At 31.6% G+C, this 8,059-nt stretch overlaps 1 long non-coding RNA gene across 1 annotated transcript; it reads left to right on the forward strand.

Annotated features, from left to right (window-relative positions):
* The first annotated feature begins 6,435 nt into the window (after window positions 1-6,435).
* Window positions 6,436-7,841, forward strand: LOC125050324. The gene is made up of 2 exons (XR_007117129.1): window positions 6,436-6,717; window positions 7,230-7,841. It is a non-coding gene; the product is annotated as an uncharacterized LOC125050324 (long non-coding RNA).
* Window positions 7,842-8,059: the final 218 nt, after the last annotated feature.

Consider the following 8,059-nt stretch of genomic DNA (forward strand, 5'->3'; position numbering starts at 1 on the left):
TGTATATCAGTTGCCTAGTACCCATAACACAAGCTTCACCAGCTTAGCATGGGACTAGGTCAATTGGTGTGAATTGTCTTTTAAACAAAAAAAAAATCTACAATACATACTATTTTATGATTATATATATTTTATATATATGTTACGTACATTGTATGTATTGAATACTTATAAACAGTTTCCATGTAAAATTTGTATAGACTTTGATTACATAATATGGTAAAATATTTCACGTGAAACGGCATGACATCAAATAAACATTACAAAAAAATCCAAAAACGTTTCAGAATAATCTTTCATTATGCTGAGTGGGCAAAAATCGTTTAGTAATCGGATTTGAGACAATTTATTTGCAATCAACTTAGTACATAAAATATTAAAACGGTCTCCGTAATCTGATTGGTTTTCCAAATAATAGTTAATTATTTATTGGCTTTTGTAGAATTGAATGAAATGGCACTGGAATTGAATCTTGGTGATCTGGTTTCTTGATTTTAACATAATATAATCTTGTATGAATTATTACAGCCTCGTAATTAGCTAATTAAATATTAATTATGACTTATTAACCCTAAGATTGACTTTTACATTTTTATTAATATTATTAATTTTTTATTACATTTTAGTGTTGTTTAATTTTAGTTAGTATGTATATTTCTAGTGTTACTATAATATTAGGTTTTTTTTTGTTATCAACACGCATCTGATGATACTTTATTCCACGAAATAAGCCACACCTTTTCAATCTTTGTATAAGTTAAGATCTTTTGTTCGTAACAAATAAGGCTGCTTACCAAATAATTACAGAAAAGGGAAACTATAGACCTCAGGGGTTTGAGAATACAAACATGTATTATCAGTCATAATGCGGATAAGAAATTTTCGTTCTCAGTTCTGCCCTGCGTACTTTATACGTTTTGAAATGAAATCCAAAACAGAGACAGAGAAAGAAGAAAAGAGTGCAAAAAAATGTAGTTCGTAGCATAAATTATGATGAAGAATGAAGGACTTTGGGGTAATTTATCAATATATTATTACATAGTATTTAAAAAACAAAATTTAAATTTTTAAAAAATTAAAATATTTATAAAAAACAGTAATAAAATACATATATAATAAATTGACGGAATTTCGGACAACTAGTTTTTATATTAACATAGCTTTAATCAAACAAAAGGAATATCTATATTGTAACAGTGACTTTCAGATACCAGTGACACAAAATACGCGTCTCCTAATTCCCAAAGGTAGAAACATAAGCAAAAGTCACCTATAATAAGGCTCGTTTATTCCCCGTTAAGGGTCAAGGCACACCTGGAGTAAATTGAATTCTATGAATAAATTTTATACCCAGAATTTGCTTTAAAGTATGAGTGACAGCGGATCAGCAAATAAATTGTAATTTTACGTATCGGAGAAATATCGTCACTCCATTGATCGATATTACTTTTAATCTACTACACACAACATGGTCCAACCTCTCAACTACAATGCTCAATCAGTACTGCCTTGCGATTCTGTAACTCACTTTTCGAACTCACACAGCGGTTTTCGCATCGGCGGTCGCTCTCAAATCAGTCGTGAAGCGGTCATTTTATGATTTGGCATTCTGATAAACAATAAACTACAAGGTCCCACCTTTTGTGGGTGAGTTACAGAATCGCAGGGCTGTCCTACGTTCTCTGAACTTCCAACGTCAAGATGGCGTCTTGACCCCACTCGAGGCATTTGCTCTCCTTTGATCTGGTCTATCGAATCAAAATACAAGATGATTCTTAAAAGTTATAAGAAATTTCATTGATTAACCAAAGCAACAATAAAAAATCAACGATAAATAATTGATTCGATCATAATATTTCCCGATATTCCTAGCATTCCCTGACATATGTACATGTTTTACTGGGACGTAAGACAGGAATGAACTATATTCTTGAACCATCCAGCATATTGCATTTTGTTGCCGCTCTGTGTCTCCTTTATCCTGGGAAATAATTATTGTAAGTTTTTACTATTAAAATCGTCACATTTGCAACGGCAGACTTGGCGATTTAAAAATTATATGTCTTCTCATCCGTTCTACATATAAGTTATATTTTGATGTAATGGTTTATGACATGCTTCATATACGTGACTTCTCACTGAGACAGTGACGCTTTGTTGACAAAGCACTATTAATTATTTATTTAATATAATATAATATCATAATATAATATAATTTTATTTAATATCTATTTATTTTGCACTTTGCTAAATAATAAAATAAACAGTCTGTGACTTATGCCATACAATTCAGAGTTCGCAACATTTCATCGGAAACAAGAACTTATTACGGCAGGTCCCGTAAATAACAATATTATTGTATTATTTTTAAAATGTGTGTTACAATTTCCATCACTCTCCCTTTTTACTCAGAATTTATCTTTGGCATCTTGTTCAAGGCATAATCTGATTATTTGGGATTCGGAAAGAAGTGTTGAGCAAGTGACAAGAGCATGCGACTCTCAACCCTGAGGTCGTACGTTCGAATCACGGCTATGCACCAAACTATGTACGTAATGCCTCTAACCCAAAACTCGGATCACTTACCTATTAAAAAAAGTAAATAAGATAACATGAATAATGAGAACCAGGCACAGAAATCTGAGGCCAAGAACATATATTGGACGTGTATTTTTTTTATTTGCTTATGATTTCCTACAGCTAATTATTATACAATTTCTGAACAATTAGATTATACACATAAGCCTAAAACGCAATACAAATTCAAACCTAACTATAAAACACGGTAAACAACGATAACCTACTTATCCAAAATAGTGTTTAAGTTTTATTTTACAGTACTTGATTAGCACAAGAAACTTTTAAAAGTCGCTTCACTGTATTATTTTAGTTTTATGCAATGATTATTCTGATATTTAACCACAACTAAACGAGAAATATCCAACGCGATATGGCAGGTAACAAATTGTTCGATCGCGACTAACTAATCACTGTATTGATTGTTCACAGTTTATAATGTAAAACAGTTGCTTAATATATCATAGTTCCCTTGTTATAGCCTTTTTATGGACTATTATCCATTTTTAATTTAAATAACAGATGTGATGTTAACTGTGCCCGTGTTGAAAAATAAAAATGAGGAGACGATTTCACAAATGAGAGGGAATTCATTATAAATGCGACTTTCCATTAATTTATTAAGTGTTCATGCCATTCAAGTACCTATCGTCCTCTCTGTTCATATTTCCTGTCCTAACCGCATCCATTCCTTAAACACCACTCGGTATCTCTTGTCACACTTAAGTGAAGAAGGCGAGAAGAGAGAAGAGACCATTCTACATGCGCCCGCGCTGCAGAGATTTTCAACCGCCGACGCGTGGTCCCGCTTCTTGCTTTAACGCCTGCGCTTACGCTTTTGTTTGTGGTCTTCTCCCATAGAGACAAGTGAAGAGACGGAGTACTAACCATGACTGGTCTTTCCATATTTATACGCCGCATACCACTTTACCCTCGGTCTACTTTTCTGTGTCCTCGCTACATTAAGGTTTGCCAGTAATCTATAATATAAAAATGAATCGCAAAATGTGTTGGTAAGTATAACGTATAACTCAACAACGCCTGGACCAATTTGGCCAATTCTTTTTTTATAATATTCCTTGAAGTACGAGGATGGTTCTTACGGAGAGAAAAATTGAGTGAAAAAGTCTAAAAACAACACTTTTCTATATTCCCATACAAAATATTCGTAATAATACTTAAAAGTCAATTTGAACTTTAATACCATATCATAAAATTCAAGTGTTAGTGGAGGGGTTCCGGGAAGGTAAATTTTTATTTTTTGACATAATGTATTTGTTGTCTTATCAACTTTCTTTTTTTATCTTACTAGCTAGACCGGTGTCCCGAATAGCAGAATAAGTATTTAAAAAAAATAAAGAATCGACTGTTAGGCGGTACCTAGCTAGTTGGTTATAAATATGATTTAGTGAAAGTGACTTATGATACGACAAAGACATAGAGTAAACACAAAATATAATGGATATTATTTTCACAATTTACTTTATTCGATCAAATATACATTGTATTTTAATATTTACAAACGTTTTCCTCCAAGAATGAAAGTTATTACTCAGGAGTTTTATTTGTTTTTCTGTATTGTTATGTTGGAGCACCTTATATATTTCAGAGAAGAACTTTATTAGTGTTCAATAGCTTTTCACTTGTATAACTGAATGGTTAACCTTCATGCGTACTTTATAAGCTTTTGTCTAAGCTTTAAGGGCAAAATTCAGAGTGAAGACTTAGTGTTCGATTCAAAATAAACGTAGATACATATACGCTGATATATAAATGTTAGGTTTTCGTAGTACTCAAGATTAAATATAAAATAACGTAACCCTCCAGTTCTAAATTCGAATAGTAGCAAATATTTTTTAGTGTTTAACATTGTTAGCTGTACGTTCATAAAACAGACAATGTTTTTTGAGGCATCGTGCGTCACGAGAGTGGTGAGTAATGATGTTAAGTGATGTTGATGATGATGAAGACGATGTTAAGTACCACCACCGCCCATGAACACTCGCATTGTCAGAAGACATTGCGTTGACTTGGTACGCTATTTCCTTTGGACCCTAAGTCGAATTGGTTCCGAAATACTTCAGTGGGCAGCTGATTTCATATAGTAGTGATGCGCGGCAAACACGGTTATTTTAATATAACTCCTACATGTATAAGGCAAAGTATTAAAGGCTACAACACTGTGTACCATAACGAACACGTAAGACACATCTAAAAAGCTATAAATCCGCTTAATAGATCTCCAAGCAATGTCAATAGAATCGAATTTGAGAGCGATTGTTCCTAACACTCATCACTCATGCATTAGCATTCCTCATTGATATGAGGAGCACGATCGCTTCATAAATCACAGAAATCTCAGTGTTTTCATTACGAGGCCAGACAGTGGAGTGTCTAGGGAGTGGTAGTAATAACCCATTTGCAAACGGAATTCCGAGGTGCAAAATGAGAGTCTGCAGCCAACTGCCGCATTTGAATAATAACCCGATTCGTTAATACAGCCGCAGCTTAATTAAATCAGCTACACGGTTTTTGCTAAGCATGGAACAAAAACGAATAGTCTTCGGCGGCGCCTTCTTCAATTTCATGTCTTTTAATAGTGAAATTGCCGAATCTGGATGGTGATAACGGAAAATATTTTTAAGCTTTTTACTTAGACCATGTTAGTATTTAATTTTGATTCTTTTTGTATTATTGTAGATATATATTATTATTATTATTTTTTTAATTTCATAATATTTTTATTTACAATCAAGTATACTGTATTTACAATTTTCTTAACCTACAAATTAATAATAAAAATTATTAAAAAGAAAATCAAAACAAATTTAAAAAGTTTGTCCCTGTGCCAGTGTACCCTAAACGCTGGCCGCATTTCCTCGCTGTATTGCGATACTAATTCGTTGAACCAGCTCTAGGGTCACCGGTACTATCTACTAGGCCCCAACTTAATAAAAAATAATATAATAATATTGTAGATATTATAAAAATTAAGATCTCAATATCTACAATAGAGGAGCAATCGCCTTTGGTCACCCGTGACCTCACCCACAATATCCCAATTCGATGTCAGCCTATAAATAGACCGCTAACGTACAATAAGAGAAACATAATCGGTTTTCCTCTTAACTAAGTGGAACCCGGAAAAATCTTTAACAGTACGTTAAATGTTTTACTATTTCCACACAAAAAACTTGTAACAGATTAGCACAAAGTTGTGTCGCGTTGCTTGTTCCGCCAGAGGTCGTTTAAGTGCTGAAACTTTTCTAATTAGAAGGAGAACATTAATCTTCCTGACAGCTGCGATTCGGTGACTGGCACTCCGCTGAATTATAGAAATAATTACCTTTAGTATCGAACCTATGTTCATTTCAATATTTAAAGTTTAGTTGTAGGCCTTGCACACGTGTTATTTTGGAAGTAGCGTGTTCTGCCCTGCGATTCTGTAACTCACTGTTAATCCGTGAGTCCACTACGCAGTAACAGCGCTCCCTTCGTCACTGACGTAATTTTTGGAATCTCATGGTATTCTGTTAAGAAATTTTACATTACGTCTTGATAAGTGGAGGGAGGTAACCTAGTGAGTTGTTGTCTATTAACATCGTGACAATTGACTCATTTTATTTTATAAAAAGAGTTAATTGTCAAAATTTTCATCATACATAAACAAAATATTTTTAATAAAACGAAATAGAGAACAAAATGGTCGACGTTAATTTTATTTCAAAATAAAATTAATAATATTAAAAAAAAGATAAACTGTGAAAATATCTCAAAAATGACTTATCTGTAATCTGATGGAAAATAATTAGCAAGAAGGGCCGCTTAAAGGTAAGTTTATTTATTAGTACATCTTAAGTTACGTATTTTGTTTATAACATTAAGAGTTTATATTTCGTATTTAGCCGACAACTGACCAGCCGTGGTGTATACGAGCGACAGAAACTTAAAAATATTAATTATGTTTCAGCACGAAACAAGGGATACCTAACATCTGGATATATTGTACAAAATTTAAGAATATTATCTTAACAAAAAGATTATTATGTCACGCTAAAAGTGATTCTCTCAGCAAATGGTCTAAGGATTCAAACTAAACAGGATGGATAGGTATCTTAAATTTTCAAAATATTACTAAAGGTGAATGCCAATGTTTTCAATATTTTGTTGAGTAATTATAAAATAAAAGGGTACATATCTATAAAGAAGAAAAATTTGTGTATATATATTTATTCATTTAAGTGTAAGTGCAAGTGTTGGTACTTTTTAGATGCCACGAAACTACTATTGCAACCTTTTTAAGTGGTTCAGAGGTCAAACACACAACAACAATATTACCTATGTTTTTACTAACACTCTTAAAAACTGAATTCTATTAAAACTATTTTAGAAATATAATAACTATCATAGTAAATAAATAGGAATAAGCAGTGTCTAGAAAAATAGTTAACAAAGTTTGTTTGTTTGATGGCAAATTTGAAGTCAAATGTAATAGGTTAAATCGAAGCGACATTGTATAGAATAATTAAATTGTTAGTTAAAAATGTCAAATATAAAAAATATTTTTAGGTTTTCTAACTTCAAATTCCATTCATGAAATATAAGAAGTATTAATTTTAATTGATCAAGTTGAATTTAATTTAATTGTTCAGATTTCAGAACACAAGTATAAATAATCATGTTAGGTATGTTGGATCAAATATATAAGCTTTCAATTGCTCAAATTCATACCATTTCAAGTGATCAACGTTAATTTTAAATGTTGGAAATGACATTGCCATAACTTATTTAATAAACATAGAAGCCATCAAAAGATAGTTAATCTATTTTAGTAGTTATTATATTGTAGTCAGCACTACACTTTAGCACTAAACATACCCTTTATGGGTCTTGGATTTGTTTCATTAATAAATAATTGTATTTAAGGTACATACTTAGATTTGCTCAAGATTTTTTTTTATTCATAGTACTGAATCAATAACTGTGTGCGAAATTACTAAGCTTTGTTACCATAAAACTTTAAATAATATTTGGCTTAGTTATAATATTATCAAACATGTTTTTAAGATACTTTACTTAGAAATACAAAGATATCCCATAAAGTTTTTGTGTGTTTTATGCAAGTTTTTTTATTATTTTCCTTAACTTTACAATAATTAAATTGTTATGCAATATTATTGTGTCAGTACAGTGACCTACCACATCTCCCTATTTACAATTTTAACACATAACTATTGTATTACAGCCATCAGCGGTAGTTGTCACAAGAATGAGGAAGAAAATGACCAATTATTGAAATGTTAAGAAGAGATATTAAACCGAGACCACAAATCTATTTTGAATGCAGTTTGGACAACTATGATTTTTATATGAAAAATTGTATTACCGTGTTTAAGATAATTGTGTACTTCATAATAATTTTTTTTGTATCTAATAATATTGTTATATTAATAAAATGATTAATTAAATCTACCACTTATTT

Source organism: Pieris napi, chromosome 6, assembly GCF_905475465.1.
Source record: "Pieris napi chromosome 6, ilPieNapi1.2, whole genome shotgun sequence".
In the NCBI taxonomy this organism is placed as follows: Eukaryota; Metazoa; Arthropoda; class Insecta; order Lepidoptera; family Pieridae; genus Pieris; species Pieris napi.